This window comes from Lycium barbarum, chromosome 4 (genome assembly GCF_019175385.1).
Source record: "Lycium barbarum isolate Lr01 chromosome 4, ASM1917538v2, whole genome shotgun sequence".
Lineage (NCBI taxonomy): Eukaryota > Viridiplantae > Streptophyta > Magnoliopsida > Solanales > Solanaceae > Lycium > Lycium barbarum.
The window spans coordinates 49,888,217-49,906,625 of NC_083340.1; positions in this window are offsets into that span (position 1 = coordinate 49,888,217).

Below are 18,409 nucleotides of genomic sequence, written 5' to 3' on the forward strand. Positions count from 1 at the left end.
CTCGGAAATAGTGAAATCCTTAAAGGATGAGGATTGTAGATTTGCGAAACAACTGATGTATTGTAAATTTATTAGAGGAAGCAGATGATATCCATTGGGATAAAGATACTGTTATAAGAGAGCTTGGGACACTTATCATCAGAATATAAGTGCTACCTGATTGAGAATTTGGAACGACTACAAGTACTAAATAATTTGTCACGACCCAATCCCGTAGGTCGCGACTAGTGCCCGACATGGACACTCGTACATATTTACTAACCAAATTTCACTTGCGTTTACATATTATGAATCTCGTGCATACATAATCATATACATACCATTTAATTCGTTACTTACTATAACATGTAAATCGATTAAGTTACGCAGTGTAGGAGAAAACCGGACACAACCAATTAAACAGCACTAACAAACACGACCCATGAACCACATACATGTCTACAGGCCTCAAATACAGACAACAGAATCATTTGACGGGACAGGGCCCCGTCGTACCCAAAATAGTCATAAACATAAAAATATGTACAACAGAAGGATCTGTACCAAAAGTGTGGGCTCCGAATCAAAGGAGCGCTCCAAACAGCAGAATGTACACCCTAGGCTGGTGGATCACCTCTATAAACGTCTGTACCTGCGGGCATGAAACGCAGCCCCTGAAGAAGGGGGTCAGTACGGAATATGTACTGAGTATGAAAGGCATGAAATATAGATAGCAGAACCACAATCGAATATCCTGTACCAGAGTAAGAACACCAAAACATTTACCTTCCAGACACAAATCATATACGCCGCTATCGTATGTCAAAGTAAGTACAGAAGATAAGTCAGTCATCCAGAGTGCCCAAAAGAACTTACTTTCCGAACACGGATCATGCATGTCAGAATCATATAACATGTATGCATATGTATCAAATAACGTGCCCCGGCCCTCCATTGAGGGACGCGGTGGATGAGATCATATATATATCAATGTCGTGCATCAAATATGCAAGTAACGTGCCCCGACCCTCGGTGAGGGACGCGGTGAATCATGTATCATATATGCATGTAACGTGCCCCGGCCCTCGGTGAGGGACGCGGTGAATCATATGTCATATATGCATGTAACGTGCCCCGGCCCTCTTTTGCGGAACGCGGTGAATAAAATCATCATATGCCATCCTGGCCACCGCCCGTCATCATATCATAAATATAACATGCCCCGGTCCGCAAGTGAGAGGGACGCGGTGAACAATGCAGAGTTGTACGCACGAGAACATATCCTGGCCCGGGCTCAGTGAAATCCAAATCAAAGCTTGCACGAACATAGTAGTGCGAAACCATATGCACACAAATCAAGACCCGAGATACAAACATACTTATATGCAAACATACTATCGACATCTGGAGGTCCAGAAACAAGTATCGGGTCGATCGGAATTAGTATACGAAAGTTACGAGCGTTTAAAGTACAGAACGCTCCATAAATGTTTCAGAAGCCATTCTTTTGGAAAACCGAAGTAATAGTCATATCAGGTATCTTTCGAATGACGTATAGATCAAATAAAATATAACTTGGATTCATACGTACTTATCAAAGCATATCAAGACATTAATTATATTACTTATCCTTTAATGCCAACTAAAGAATATATCGAATAGGTCTTTGGATATCATGCCGACACCATATTTCATATATGTATACATACAACAGATTCATGCACGCATACTCGTAAAATATCGTACATGGTATTGCTGCGGAACGTGTAGCCCGATCCATAGATATAACATATTCGTGCCGAGGAACGTTCGGCCCGATCCGAGACTAGATGCAAAGTTCAAACATTTGTACTCATAGAATCATTTTAAAGACATGAATTCTTATACTTAACTTATTATAAACTTATGCAATAATCTTAACCATATTACGTGCATTCGTATCATTAAGTCGATAAGGATCGTAGACAAGCTAGGAACTTATAAAATAGAGTTTTGGGATCATGAACACGTATCGAAACCATATGAAGTGGCTTACGGAGGTCAAAGAAATTAACCACTCTAATGGTTCTAAGAACGGGAATTTCTTTTGAGAACATACGTATACATAATTTGTTCACTTCATAGAGATCATGCCTTAAGAAAGAAAGGTGAGCCTTACATACCTTGCCCGCTTTCTACACGAATCCAGATTTAAGTCCTTGGCTCTACAAGATCTACAACAACATTAATAAGCACCAAACATTAGGTACAAACACTTAAGAATTCAATTCCAACCAACACCTTATTTCTATAGAAATTTCGGCAGCATTTCCCCTGTAAATGCGCCATCCCCGAGAATTCAACTCGGCCATAAATACAACAACAAATCCGAGAATTTAACTCAGCCAAAATATCAACAACAATACCAACGATTACTCCAATAATATCAATAATTAATTTAAGACATATTCTAACATTAGCAATCTTCCTTTTTACATAATGCAACAACTTCTTTTCTAACTTCACACTTCCAACCCAACATCAACGTTTTCATATTCATTTACTAATTCAAGACCATTCAAATACAATTCGGAAGCATTTCACATTATTCTACAAAATATACAAACGTTCCACCAAAACCATAATCCATCCGAAACTTCTACAAATGCAACGAAACGACCAAGTCGCATTGTCTTCTTCCAAATTCATTAACAACAACGATAATTCACATTTTAGAACTCTACTTCTATAATTACATAAAAACTATATTAAAAGCACATAATTTCCCATAACAACTTACAACCAATTTTAATGCCGACTTGAATCGTTAAACCTTTATTTACGTCATAAATGCCACAACGACACAACTAACAAACTAAATGAACTTTAATTCACCTTCCCCATATTACGACACCACACGGCCATGCACACACTCACTCACACACACGGCCATGCACACACACATCACAATTCCATAATTCTCATTCAATTCTAATCATTATAACTTATCCACTTCTTCCATAACATAAAAGATAAAATTCTTACCTTTTTCTTCAAAATTCCACTTGTCGCAAAACGTAGTTTTCTCGCTTAACTAATTATACCACGTTGGAGAGCGTCTTGAACTTGATAAGAATTCAAGAAGGAAGAGATTTTAGGATCAAAGTTGAAGGACTTGGATTTTTTTTTTCTTTCTATAGCTTCGGCCGAATGGCCCTTGTAGCTTACTCTTTTTTTTTTTTTTTATTTCTTGAAACTTCTAATTGTAGATGACTATGGCCCCTTTTATTTATTTATCACATGACCTTAATTAATTCATGGGCTTGGACTATTTTTCATGGACCATGGCCGGCCAAGCCCTTAAATTGGGCCACTAATTTCTCTTGTTTTTTTTTTGAGCCCAACTAGCTATGGATCGTATTTTGTAATTCACGAGACCAATTTCCGAAATTCTAATTTTTGCCCTTAACATTCCTCGATATTTCCGCGTCAATATTTTTTTCATGAACAACATATATATATTAACTAAAATCAAAATGTGGCCTTATTCCTTACAAGTCACAATTATTTTGAAATTTCGAATATGCAAAATACGGGATATAACATAATTATTGATTGGAGTAAGTGGAATGTGGCCTTGGATGAGTTGCTACATTGGTTGGATTACTCGAGTACGAATTATCACATAAGATTTTATACTATATATGGAAAGGTTCTCACCGCTTCACGATTTTGTTAAGGTTTCGTACGTGGATAATCAAAGTTATATATTATAAAGAAAGGCATGAGTATGGTACAATATACCGAGTGAATTGGAAGAAGGATCGGGTGAATTTGAGATTGGAAATAGGGATATAGAGCAGAATATAAACAGATAATGGTATAAGTACAACCCCAAAGGGGGGAAGCGGGTGAAAGCAAAGCAAGTATAGATGGAAACAATTGATACTACAATATATTTAATATGAATACTCAAACTTCAAGTGAGATCCCATGCTGAAACAAGTTGGTAAGATCTGAAAGCTAGCGAGAAACGGATGGTAGTCAAAATGGTATTTGAGACAGTGCTGAGAATTATTTATAAAGATCTTGAATTATATGACATTAAAAGGTAGGTGCTATGAAAAGAAAGAGTACGATAAGAGAATGGCAACGCGTAATTTAAGCGATATTACGAAGGATAGCAATGCTATACTAGATTAGAGGTTAAGATTTGGCAATAGAGTTATGCGCTAATGATATTGCGACTTATAAGTAGCAATAGGAGGGGATAGAAAATCTCCTACAGTAGGATATGAGAAAATCAAAGGGGTGAATAATGGAAGGAAAGGAGTATGATAAGATAGACTACGAGCGAGTTTTGATACCGATGAGATATGTAAAGCAGAATGAACCAGGAGGAGGAAAAGCTAGGGCTAAGATTGGATATATTTTATACAAGTTGTACAAGAATAGTTATACAACCTACGAATATTTGTATGCTGAGAATGAGACCAAGTGAGTACTTGATAAGAAGAGCAAGGATTCAGTAATAAAAATGCGGTTGCGATATTTTGGATATATTAAGGAATGGTGTGGGATGGTTTCAACCAAAGTACCGAGATAGGACTAGTACTGAGGGCAAGAACCATAGTTGAGCCCCGTTATCAATCGAAGGATACAAGAGAAGCATGTAAGGTCTGCATAAAGACTAGTGAGACGATCAGAATGAGAGGGTTACTAGAAGACGGTGAATTTATATGTCAGATTAAGAAACTCTTTCAGAATTATACCAGTTAATAATAGACAGATTACAGAGCATCTATGTGAAGTTATAATATGGCGAAACTTCAGCGGTACTTGATAACCAGCTCTAAAGATCGAGATTAAGAGTTAAAAGCAAAATGACAGTTAAAAAGAAAGTCGAGAAGAGATACATGATGCTGACGATTCCAGGATATGGACTGTAACAGCAGAACAATATAAGGTTATTGAAGTGAAATAATATTATACCTTGAGAAATGTTGTTTTATTCGTAGAGTCTGCGAAGGGTTTACAGGTTACCAGAGGCATGAAATACTCCAAGGATTGTAAAGACTAATAAATCGACGAGGAACGTCTACGCATTATAAAATTTTATTTAAAGATTAAGAGGTAAGATGAAATGAACGATACATCTTAAGGGAGTAACTATAGGAGAAGAAAGAGAGCCAAGTTAAGACTAAGAACACCATGAATACAAGTCAGAATCAATCAGTGCCAGTACAACTGTCAACCATAAAGACAACGACGTGGAATTACTACCTCGAGAAGCAACAGAAAGAGGAAAAATTACGGAAATGGTTACTTGGGGATCTGGAATGCATTATAACAAATTGAAGGGAATCGACCAATGAAAGAGTCATGTGAAAAGTATAATTCAGTGAAAGAATGTTTAAGGAAGTATTGGGAGTGCAGGATTAGTTTAACATTCGAGAACGAATGTTCTAAAAGGGGGAAGACTGTTATACCCCGTATTTTGTACGTCGAATTATTCGTAAGCTAATCGACATAAGTTAAGGACGAGACTATTTTGGGATGTGAAATAAAGTGCTTTTAATCCTCGATTTTAATTAGTGCACGATTTGTTATAAATTTCAATTAGTATAGAAATATTAATTGAGATTAGGGATTAATTAACTATGATTAGATTATTAAGTGGAGATTAGTGATTAATTAATATTAATTAAGTTAGCTAATTATAATTAAGGTGGGCCCCACCCGATTCTTTAATTTTTTTTAAAAAAACCAAAATAAAACAAAACAAATTGATGAGTCATTAAGGGGGGGCACGTGTCCAAGGGAGGGACACCATATATAAGCTTAGGTTAATGATCAACTTAGGTTATCATTTTCATTCTACAAATTGAAAGCTTAAGAAAAAAAAAAAGCATTGCCATGGCTGCCAAGCTCTTGGCCAGCCATGGTTGTTAAAAAAAATGTTTTCTTGCTTTGATTAAGTTTTAAGGAGATTTGCAAGTCCAAGGAGGTGATAGCAACATTGGGTATTGAATTGAGGAAGAAGAAATAGTGCAATTGGTGCAAGTGGGCATAGAATTTGCTCCGATTAAATTAAGGTAAGATTTTCTCATTTTATGGTATAATTGGATTAATGGTGTTGTAATGGAAATATTAAAATTATATTAGATGAAATTGGAAGTAAGAAATTGCATGAATTCGTTGATATTAGGAGTTGTGGTTCTTATATGGAATTGTTGATTTGAAAGATTAAAAGTGTGGTTTATGTTCATATGTTGTTGTTCGTGTTGTTGTCGTGTTGTCGTTGATATGGCTTCTAAATTTGGAAGAAAGAAGTGTATAACGTATCGTATACAAAGCGTATGTTGGTCTGTTTGGTGTATAATCTTAAATGTTAATGATTTGGGTTGGAAAAGGATTAAGAAAGGTTATTGGGTTGTTTGAGTTGTTGATGGGCTGGATTTTAAGGATTTGATATGAATATTTCTATTACTGTTGTTGTTGGTATGGCTGTGATAACAGGAGATTAATTGGAAGTTCGGGTTAGGCGAGTTATATAGGGGAAATGCTGCCCGATTTCCGTTAAGTTCTTAACTAACAAAAATCCTAATCAAGAAAGTATGAACTAAAGAATGATTCCTATAAGGGATTGGTTGTAGATTTATAAGCTAGAAAGTATAGTTTACGAACGATAGCATTACTTTCATATTAAATAGGCTAAAGGGGCGACGAAGCGAACTTGGTTACGGTTAACCTATAACAGGTATGTAAAGCTAACCCTTCTTTCTTTTTGGCATGATCTTTATGAAACAAACAGACGACATGTATATGATTCCAAAGACGTTCCTATTCTTAGAGCCACTAGGATGGATAATGTTCTTCATTTCCAGAAGCTATTTCATTATGTCTTGATACGTGTCTATGATTCCAGAAGTTCTATTTTGATATAATCCATAGTGACATTCGAAGGGTACTTGATATGATTATTGTCTTGATTATCAAATGATGGTTCATTTTGATTATTCTATTGAGTCTCCGATATGACTTAGTTTGCATATGGTTTCTCACTACTCTACTCGTGCATTCCTCAATATGTCTTTCATCGAGTCCCGGGCCGGGTATGTTTTCGTGCACAGTTTCACTGCGTTGTTACCGAGTCCCTTACTAGAGGGCCGGGTACGGTATATATATATATATATATGATATGATGGTATAATGATATGATGCCATGATGATATGATGTGATTATGACGCCAAGGATGGCATATGATGACTTTATTCACCGAGTCCCATAATGGGCCGGGTATGATATATGATATTGACATGCATGATTTACATCTCATAAGGCAAGTGTAATGGTATCTTTGATTAACATACTTGTCTCCTGTAATCTCTATCTCAGTGATGATCCTCTTTATTGTATTTCATGCTTTATATACTCAGTACATATCTCTTACTGACCCCCCTTTCTTCGGGGGGATGCGTTTCATGCCCGCAGGTACAGATAGTCTGTTTGGTGACCCTTCAGCATATGACTTCTACTCAGCTGTCTTGGAGAGCTCCGTTGTTCCGGAGCCTAGACTTTTGGTACAGATCTTATGATGTATATATATATATATATATATGTTTATACAGGGGTACGTCGGGGCCTTGTCCCATCATATTTCGCTATCGATACTCTTAGAGGTCTGTAGACATATGTGTGGGTTGTGTATAAGTTTGTTCAGCTGTGTCTATACGATGTGCTATAGATATGCTCTTCTGTAGTGGCAGCCTTGTCAGCTTGCGTATCATGTTGATATATTGTGGCAGCCTTGTCGGCTTGCGTATCATATTATGTTCTAATCAGTTGTGACTCCCAGGAGACCGGTTATTTGGATATATGTATATATGATGATGTTATGAACCTTTGGAGTTCTTTTGCAAGTTTCCATATTGATTTTAGCTTCAGTTGGCTATATCTAACAGGTACGTATACGAGTGTCGAGGTCGAGCACTAGTCATGGCCCACGGGGTTGGGTCGTGACATAACTGCCTTCTGAGTTAACCTTGTTAAGGGCACTGAAATCGAAGACAACTTCTCTACGAATCTCCTGTAATATCCCGCTAGCCCCAGAAAACTATGTACCTCAGTAGGTGTCGTAGGTCTAGGCCAAGTCTTTACAGCCTCAATCTTTTGTGTATCTACCCGAATACCATCAGCTCTAATAATGTGCCCCAAGAACGCTACTGAAGTCAACTAGAATTCACATTTAGAAAATTTAGCATACAACTTCTGGTGATGGAGCACCCTAAGCATCGTCCTCAAATGATCTGTATGCTCCTCTTCTGATCTTGAATAGACAAGAATATCATCGATAAATACAATCACGAACATATCTAGGAATGGCTTGATCACTCGGTTCATCAAATCCATAAATACTGATGGAGCATTGGTCAACCCAAAAGACATCACTCTAAACTCATAATGCCCGTAGCGGGTCCTGAATGCAGTCTTCGGAATATCTGCCTCCTTTACCAGCACCTGGTGATAGCCTGACCGCAAATCTATCTTCGAGAAACACTTAGCACCCTGCAACTGGTCAAATAGATCATCAATCCTGGGGATAGGATATCTATTCTTTATTGTTACTTTATTTAGCTGCCTATAATCAATATACATCTGCAGCGATCCGTCTTTCTTCCTCACAAATAATGCCGGTGCTCCCCAAGGTGATGTGCTAGGCCTGATGAAGCCCTTTTCTAATAAGTCCCTCAGTTGCTCTTTTAACTCCTTCAGCTCTGCAGGTGTCATTCTATAAGGAGGAATAGATATGGGCTAAGTATATAGCAATACATCTATAGTAAACTCTATATCTCGCTCAGGAGGAAGACCTGGAAGTTCATCTAGGAATTCATTAACTATTGGAACTGACTGAAGAGTCGGTACCTCTGCTTTTAAGTCATGCACACGAACCAGGTGATAAATATAACCCTTTCTAACCATCTTCCTTGCCTTGAGGTATGAAATAAACTTACCCCTCGGCGATGCTGTATTCCCCATCCACTCTATAATTGGCTCTCCTGGGAACTGAAATCGAACTATCTTTTATCTACAATCAACGTTAGCATAACAAGAAGCTAGCCAATCCATACCCATTATAACATCAAACCTAGTCATATCTAACTCTATCAGATCTGCCTTGGTGTGACGACTATATATAGTTACCAAACAATCTCTATATACTTGCTTTGCTATAACGGAATCTCCTACCGGGGTGGCTAACTCAAATGGTTCTATCAATTCAGGTTTTATCCCAATTCTACTAGCAACAAAGGGAGAGATATATGATAAGGTGGAGCCTGGATCTATCAATGCATATACGTCCCGAGAGAAAATCGACAATACACCTATAACCACATTCGGCGATGCCTCCTGATCCTGTCTACTAGCCAAAGCATATATGCGGTTCGGAGGACCGCTAGAACTGGAAGCTCCGCCACGACCTCTAGCACGACCTGTTGGTGTCTGAATACCCTGCCCCATAGGGCGCATAGCTACAGAAGAAGATGAACCAGCAACCGACCCAGTAGGCTGGGCCACACCACATGGACCACCACTATACGGACACTCCCTCATAATATATCCTTGACGGCCACAAGAAAAACAAGCACCTGTAGCGAAACAACACTCCCCAAAATGGGTCCTACCACACCGAGAACACCGAGGCAAAGGTGGCCTCGACTGACTCAACCCTCTGTTCATCTGCGAACCCAAAGCTTTGGAGCTCTGACCGGCTCCTGAATACCCTGTGCTGTCAAATATCCTACCTGTGAACTGTGGGGTTGCACTCTGTGCTAGCTGGGAAGAATATCTAATATACTGCTGAGGCTGCCTGCCTCGAAACTCACCAGGATAACCAGCCGATCTAGCCCTCTTATGCTAGCCTCTGTCATAATCTCTATCTGGCTGACGTCCTCTGTGTCGATCCTCTACCCCCTGTGCATATGCCTGTATCCGAGCAATATCCATACCTGGCTAAAGAGCCACTGCCATACAACCATCAATCAAATAACGATCCAGCCCCATCACATAACGATGCACTCTATCAGCCATATCAGCTACAATAGTAGGCACATACCTAGCCAACGAATCAAACTTAAGGCTGTATTCTCGAACACTTCTGCCATTCTGCCTCAAATGAAAGAATCTATCCACTCTGGCTCGCCTCATCTCTGGAGGCAGGAAGTGGCCAACGAAGGCCTCCACAAACTCATCCCACACTGCTGGAGGAGCATCCTCGCCCCTAGATAACACCCACGACTCATACCAATTAACAGCTACATCCCGCAACCGATACGAAGCCAACTGAACAGACTCAGTCTCAGAAGCCTTTTTTATCCTCAATGTACGCTGCATTTGCCGGATGAACTCCTGCGGATCATCCTCGGGCTTTGACCCGAAAAACTCTGGAGGATTACAACTTAAGAAATCGCGGGCCCTCAAACTATCATGTCAATCCGCATGGTCAACTCCTAGTCCATGCCTGCGAGTCTTCCCTGCCACTAATATGGTCAGAAACTGAACTGCATCTCTCATGGCCCTATCCTCTGCCCCTGGCTGGGGAGCTGGAGGCTTGGGTACCGGAACCTCAGGAGCTGGCGGTGGAGCCGCCCCCTGATCTGAAGCTGCTGCTGCTCTAAGCTCCTCTGGAGGTGGCGGTGTAGCAGAACTCGCCGACTGAAGCACAATATCAGGCATAGATTGGGCACGGGCCCTAGTAACTCTCCGAGTCTGGCTAGTATCTCCTGCTACCGATTTGCCCTTCTGGCCAGCTGTCGCTTTCTTTGGAGGCATAGCTGTAAACATAATAATCTGTTCGGGAAGGATTAGCTTGATAATATAGCTTTATCGCACGATCTAGTGTAGGAAAGAAAGATAACATCCTAAATGTCCTATAGCTTCCTGTTTATATATGTGGTGCACAACACACCGATAAAAAAGTCTCTACTAGACACGGTCTGTAGACACTCCGAGGATGAACTGCTCTGATACCACTTTTCTCACGACCCAACCCCGTGGGCCATGACTAGTGCCCGAGCTGGACACTCGTATACGTACCTGTTAGATATAGTCCGACTGAACTAGGAACAATATGGAAACTTGTAAAAACTCTAAATGTTCTGTCACGACCCAACTAGGGGACCGCGACGAGCATCCGGTGCTAGCCCACCCGGGCACCCCTTAGCTTACACTTATGCTTACATTTAGGTGAGCCCCATAATTAGACATGCATTTCCTTTCATCCATCAAACTAGTCCCATTGGACGACAACATTTCTTATATCATCAAAGGCGTCGATGCCACATCAATGTACATGAGCCGACAAGGCTAACAAAATGATATACAAAATATAGGGCGACAAGGCCAAACACATCTAACCATATACACATGTCTAAGAGCCTCTAAGAAGGTTATAACATATCACATGAGCGGGACAGGATGCCGCTGTGCCCATAAATATGTACACAAAAGAATCTATACCAAAAGATGCGGTTTCGGATGAGATGGAGCTCCGCAATGTAGTCCCTGAATAATGAAGCTATGGATCGAGTCTATCTCCCTGTGCACCTGCGGGCATGACGCAGCGTCCACAAACAAAAAGACGTCAGTACGAAGAATGTACTGAGTATGTCAAGCATGATCAACAACAATATAGAAACATGATATACATCATATGGGACAACATGGGATGGGAGATAATAATATCGTCGTCATGGCACTTACTTGCTTTCCACAAGGACACTCCATTTCTATTGCGTATCCGTATACATCCATATCCGTACTTAATTACCTTCACATTCATTTTCGTATTCATATTCATGTTTCCATTCATATTCATATTCATAACATATTCGTACTCATATTGATGTCATATACATAGCATATACATATATACAAATATAGCCTACCCGACCCTGGAGGTTCGGTGTTTCATACATTCTTGGCCAGCCAAGGCTCAAGGTCATACATACCTGGCCCTACTAAGGCATCATGGTTATCCATACCATCTGCATAGGTGTGCGTGCATAACATAATCATATACATACTCTATACATATTCATATACATATATTCTGCCCGGCATCATAAGCTCAGGGTCTTATTATAGCCCTTCATAGGCACACATACATATAATAGCTCATGAACAACTTTAGCATCGTTTCATTCTTATCATCATTTCTATCACCATCATTGTCGTTATGTCTACCTTATGGGCTTACTCGTCATACGAGGAACGTGGTACAATCATAGCATATCTAGCATCGTGAGCTTACTAAGTCGGAAGATCAATCATTTGAAGAAGTCGTAGGCTTATAGAAGATTTAGACGTTTGGCCAAAGAACCATACCTTATGAAAGAAGGGTTAGCCTTACATACCTTTTCGTTCGACTATATAACACTTGCACGTTTCCTTTCGACGCTTGCGTTTATACCTTTATCAAGGTCATACTATCGTTAGAATCGACAACTAGCATAAATGGCTAAAGCTAGAGAAAATCGGACAGCATCTCCTTTATTTATACAACATTCCTTCATATCGTAATTCAACTCCCAAACGTCAACAATACATTTACAATATCATAACAATAGCCTTTAGTCATCTACATTATCCATATTCTCAATTCACTTCCAATTTTCCATATTCAAGACCATAACACACGATTTCGTCCATTCACATGCAATGCCTATTTCATGATCTTAACGTCATTTATAACCCATTCATGTCACAACATAACAACAATCATGATTCAATTCAAACTATTTCTCAAAACGTGACTATTCATCATTCATGAACCACTTTACCATATTCTTATAATGACCAAGCATTTCAACTCTCAAATACCTTAAACAACATATAAAAATCATGAATCTTACCTTCGATATTGTAGGAACAAGCCTTAGTTCAAAATACTCCACTTGAGCAAAAACCCTAGTTTATCTCCAATGAGATTTCTTGACTTGAATGATCTTTAATGGGTTTGCTGACACTTGATTCACTTGTTTTGTGTTGTTGATCAATAAAAACCCTTGAAAACTTGTGGAATATATGTAGAAGTGAAATGAAATAATCCTTGGTCCCCTTATTTAATGAGTTAAAAATCTGATCTGAAGTGCACAGTGGTCGTAAACTTGGTTTACGGTCCGTATTCCAGTTTACGGACCGTCCTTCATGGTCGTATTTAATCATAACAGAACCAGAAACTCAGGCTGAAGCATGGTGATTTACGATCACGGTTTATGGGCCGTAAATCACTTTACGGTCCGTATGTTGGGTCGTATTTAACTATTTGATCAATTGGCAGAAAGTTGAAGTTTTGGAAGCCAAAATACGGCATGGCAGTTTACGGACCGTATACCACTTTACTGTCCGTATTTCACTTTACGACCAACTGGCCAGAATGCAAGCCTGCAACTTTTCACATTTCCAAAACCTATAATTAGTCATTGTGGAGCATAACCTCTCTCTTATCGCAATTGCCCTTGGAATCCTATTTAGGGCCATCAAGTGTCGTTTCTTACTCATGGAAACATCATACACTCGTGCTCATCACTAGGTAATTCACTTGCGTACCAACGGAAGATTTTTCGAGGTGTAACATTCTCCCCCCCTTAAGAACATTCGTCCTCGAATGTTAAAGCCTTCGAGAATTCTATAAAAATTACGCCAGAGTTTCCCCTATAATATGGCACTACCATCCTACCACAACAACCCATAATATCGATGCCTCACAGGGCCACAACACAATAGCATAAAAATTTGGCCACACACGACCCAAAAAGCATAAAAGGAAAACATGCATACCTTATGATTTTGACGTCTCATCTTGGACTTCTTCCAAGGGCTGAAATAAATGCAGGTATCTGGATCGCATACTCTCTTCTGCTTCCCATGTCATCTCTTCTCATTTACTGCTTCTCCATAGAACCTTAACCGAGGCCACTTCTTTGTTTCTAAGCCTCCGTACTTGCCTATCTAATATGGCAATGGGTACCTCTTCGTAAGATAGCTTTTCTGTCACTTGAACATCATTTACTGGGAAGATTCTAGTGGGATCTCCAACACATTTTTGAAGCATCGAGACATGAAATACTGGATGGACTGACTCCAATTCTGGAGGTAGGTCTAACTCATAGGCCACTTTGCCTATCTTTCGTACAATTTCATATGGCCCAATATACCGAGGACTAAGCTTCCCCTTTTTGCCAAATCTCATTACACCTTTCATAGGCGACACTTTCAAGAATACCCAATCTTTCACTTTGAACTCCAAGTCTCTTCGACGATTATCCGCATAGGACTTTTGACGACTTTGGGCTGCTAACAACCGATCTTGTATGAGCTTGACTTTCTCTATAGCTTGCTGGACCAGGTCCGACCCTATCAATTTAGTCTCCCTGTTTCAAACCACCCAATTGGGGATCTACACTTTCTCCCATATAAAGCTTCGTACGGTGCCATTTGAATACTAGAATGATAACTATTATTGTAAGAAAACTCAATGAGTGGCAAATGGTTATCCCAGTTTCCTCCAAAATCTATCAGGCATTCCCGTAACATATCCTCAAGAGTCTGAATGGTGCGTTCAGCTTGCCTATCGGTCTGCGGATGAAAGGCCGTGCTAGGTGCACCTGGGTCCCTAGACCCTCTTGGAAAGACTTCCAAAAGTTAGCCGTAAACTGAGTCCTTCTATCGGAGATAACAGATACTGGAACGCCATGGAGTATCACTATCTCTTTAAGGTAAAGCCTTGCATAATCTTCTGCCACATAGGTCGTTCTGACCGGTAAGAAATGAGCTGACTTTGTGAGTCTATCCCCAATCACCCATATGGAATCATACTTACGTCGAGAATGGGGTAAGCCTGAAATGAAGTCCATGTTAATCACTTTCCACTTCCAAGTCGGTATTTCTATAGCTTGCAACAATCCACCCGGCTTTTGGTGCTCGATTTTCACTTGTTGACAATTTGGACATTGAGCTTCGAATTTCGCTATATCATTCTTCATTCCATTCCACCAGTATATGGACTTAAGATCATGATACATTTTCGTTGCTCCGGGGTGAACAGAATAACGGGAACAATGACCTTCTCTCAAAATTTGGTGGCGTAGACCTGCCACATCGGGAACACATAATCTGCCTCGACATCGAAGAACTCTGTCTCCTGAAATATCAAATGATGACTCCTCTTTCTGAGGGAGCGTATCTCTGTAAGGCATTAGCATGGGATCCTCATATTGTCGCGCTTTCACTTCTGCTACTAGCGACGAGATTGGTGAATTCTAAATCGTAGTTCCCCTGCTACCTGAGTCCACCACTCGAACTCCTAGGCTAGCTAACTGCTAGAGCTCACGAGCCATTTCTCTCTTCTCTGGTCGTACATCACATAAACTTCCCATAGATCTGCGGCTAAGAGCATCAGCTACAACATTCGCCTTTCCGATGTGATATAAGATATCAACATCATAATCTTTTAGCAATTCTAGCCATCGTCGTTGCCGCAAATACAACTCTTTCTGCTTGACGATATACTGGAGACTACTCTTATGATCGGTATAAATTTCCACATGGACACAATATAAATAATGTCTCCATATCTTTGATGCATGAACCATTGCAGCCAATTCTAAATCATGGGTCGGATAATTCTGCTCATGTTTCCGCAGTTGCCTTGAAGCATATGCAACCACTTTACCGTGTTGCATCAATACACAGCCTAGCCCAACACTTGAAGCATCACAATAAACAACATATCCTTCCAATCCCTCTGGAAGTATCAAGACTGGTGCAGAAGTCAACCTATCTTTCAACTCTTGGAAGCTACGTTCGCAAGCATCTGTCCATTGAAACTTAGCTGATTTCTGGGTCAACTTTGTGAGCGGTGCAGAAATAGAAGAAAATCCTTCAACAAACCTCCTGTAATAACCTGCTAAGCCCAGAAAGCTATGAACCTCCGTAGGAGTTATGGGCCTTGGCCAAGTCTTCACGGCCTCAATCTTTTGACTATCCACTCGAATCTCATCGGCTGCAACAATATGCTCGAGGAATGCCACTGAGTTCAACCAGAACTCGCATTTGGAAAACTTTGCAAACAACTCTCGAGTTCGAAGGACTCCAAGGACAGTACATAAATGATCCGCATGTTCTGCCTCGGATCTAGAATACACCAAGATGTCGTCGATAAACATGATCACAAATAAGTGCAGGAAGGGCCTGAACACATTATTCATCAAATCCATAAATACTGCTGGCGCGTTCGTTAGCCCAAATGACAATGACATTACCCGAAATTCAAAATGACCATATCTTGTTCTGAAGGCTGTCTTAGGGATATCTTTCTCCCTAACTCTCACTTGATGATACCCGGACCTCAAATCGATTTTTCAAAACCACTTGGCACCTTGCAATTGATCAAATAAATCATCAATCCTTGGGAGAGGATTCTTAATCGTCACCTTATTAAATTTCCTATAATCAATGCACATTCTCAAGGAGCCATCTTTCTTTTGGACAAACAATACGGGTGCTCCCCACGGGGAAGAACTAGGCCTAATAAAGCCTTTCTCAAGCAAGTCTTTCAATTGCTCTTTCAATTCCTTCAGTTCTGCGGGTGCCATTCTATATGGGGGAATAGATATAGGCTTAGTGCCTGGCAACACATCAATAGCAAAGACAATCTCCCGCTCGGGAGGAAGGCCTGGAAGCTCTTCCGGAACACATCCGAAAATTCATTTACTACGGGAATCGACTGAAGAGTTGGTGATTTAGCTTCTATATCTTGAACTCGCACTAGATGATAAATACAACCCTTTGTGATCATTTTCCTTGCCTTTAGGTAGGAAATAAACCTACCTTTTGGTGACGCTGTATTCCCTTTCCATTCTAAGACTGGTTCTCCCAGAAAATTAGAAACAAACCATTTTCATTCTACAATCAACATTGGCATAGCAAGAAGCCAACAAATCCATGCCCATAATGACATCAAAATCTACCATTTCTAGCTCATGCAAGTAAATCATGGTACGACGATCACAAAGCACAATCACACAATTTCTATATACTCGGCTAGCTATTATTGATTCACCCACGGGTGTAGACACCTCAAAAGGTTTGATCGACTCCGGCTCGACTCTAAATCGACCAGCAATATATGGAGTAACATATGACAATGTGGAGCCCGGATCAATCAAAGCATATACATCATGAGAGAATACCGATAATATACTTGTGACCACGTCAGGAGAAGACTCAAGATCTTGGCGTCTAGCCAAAGCATAAATACGGTGCTGAGGACCGCTAGAAGTGGGAGCTCTACCTCTGCCTCTACCATGGCCGACTAGCGCATGTGAACCTGGCCCCGTAGGGCGTACAGATGCTGAAGATCCGGCTACCGACCCTGATGGCTGGGTCCTACCTCTACCATGTACTGAGGGGCAATCATGCATGATATGGACTGGTCGGCCATATGAATAGCAAACATCTGAACCTGATCGGCATTGACCCCAATGCGACTTCCCACACTGGGAACATCGTGGCACGGGTGGCCTCGCCTGTCACGACCCAGCCCCGTGGGCCGCGACTGGTGCCCTACTGGGACACCCCAAACGAACTCACACCCAGATCATCATAATCAGACTCGTCCAAACACAATATACGATACTCAAACTCAACATCGTAATCAGACATCTACCGAACACTCATCCTAAGCAGTCGCCCGTACAAATCAAACCAATCACAAATCAGAAAAGAGGCGGAAAATACATCGCCAAATTTTCACACACACACATCCGAAGGGTGGCGGAATGCACATCGCCCCCAGAAGCATACACATACATACACAATCAGAGGCCGACTTGGCCATAGTAGTGTACGGGCCGCTTAAGAACACAAAACTGACTCACATGCGAACACACCGGACCCACGACCCACAAATCTGACTACAGGCCTCTAGACAAACAGAACATAAGACATATGAACATAGGACGGGACAGGGCCCCGCCGTACCCACTCATCCAAGTATACGGAATACAGACACAACAAAAGATATGTACCGAAAGTAGGCTCCGGATCAAGGGGAGCTCTCCAACACAGCAGACTGAGTAGCCTAAATCGGAGGACCACCCAGACGAGCTTCTGTACCTGCGGGCATGAAACACAGCCCCCGAAGAAACGGGGGTCAGTACGGGAGAAGTACTGAGTATGTAAAGCAGAGGGTACAGAAATCACAAACACAGCGGGAGTCAGAAGGAACAAACACACCGTTATCGCAAACAAAGCAAACCTGTGCGGGAGGCGAACGTACAAATGCAAATCAAATCATGTATAGGGTTTAGGAACGTGGTCACCCCGCGACGCTGGTGCCACAACACATCATAACTCCAGAAGTTTTCAAATCTCCGTACAGTCTCC